General features: G+C 66.3%; 1 protein-coding gene across 2 annotated transcripts in view; it reads left to right on the forward strand.

Annotated features, from left to right (window-relative positions):
• The first annotated feature begins 16 nt into the window (after window positions 1–16).
• RIC8A (RIC8 guanine nucleotide exchange factor A) overlaps window positions 17–258 on the forward strand; it is a 14,194-nt gene continuing 13,952 nt past the window's right edge. For both annotated transcript variants that reach the window (XM_010568041.1, XM_010568042.1), the window contains exon 1: window positions 17–98. The gene's annotated coding sequence lies outside the window, so the exon portion shown is untranslated. The remainder of the gene's footprint in view (window positions 99–258) is intronic.

Genomic DNA, 258 nt, shown 5'->3' on the forward strand with positions numbered 1-258 from the left:
GTGCCCCTGCCCGAGCGGGCCGGGGTCGGGCCCGGGCTCGGCCCCAGCCCCGCGGCCCCGGCCCGCTTCGGCCGTCTCCGAGGGATTACGTGCCGCAGGTACCGCCAGCACTTTGCCCGGCTCTTTGGGGGCCAAAAAAAAAAAAAAAAAAGGGCTTGAGGGGGGTTTGGGAAGGTGCAAAAAAAATAGTAGGGGAAGGAGGTAACGGTGTGAGGAGGGAGCTGGGGGGTGCGGAAAGGCGGGGCGGGGGGGTATGAC

Source organism: Haliaeetus leucocephalus, unplaced genomic scaffold (genome assembly GCF_000737465.1).
Source record: "Haliaeetus leucocephalus isolate CR32 unplaced genomic scaffold, Haliaeetus_leucocephalus-4.0 Scaffold236, whole genome shotgun sequence".
In the NCBI taxonomy this organism is placed as follows: Eukaryota; Metazoa; Chordata; class Aves; order Accipitriformes; family Accipitridae; genus Haliaeetus; species Haliaeetus leucocephalus.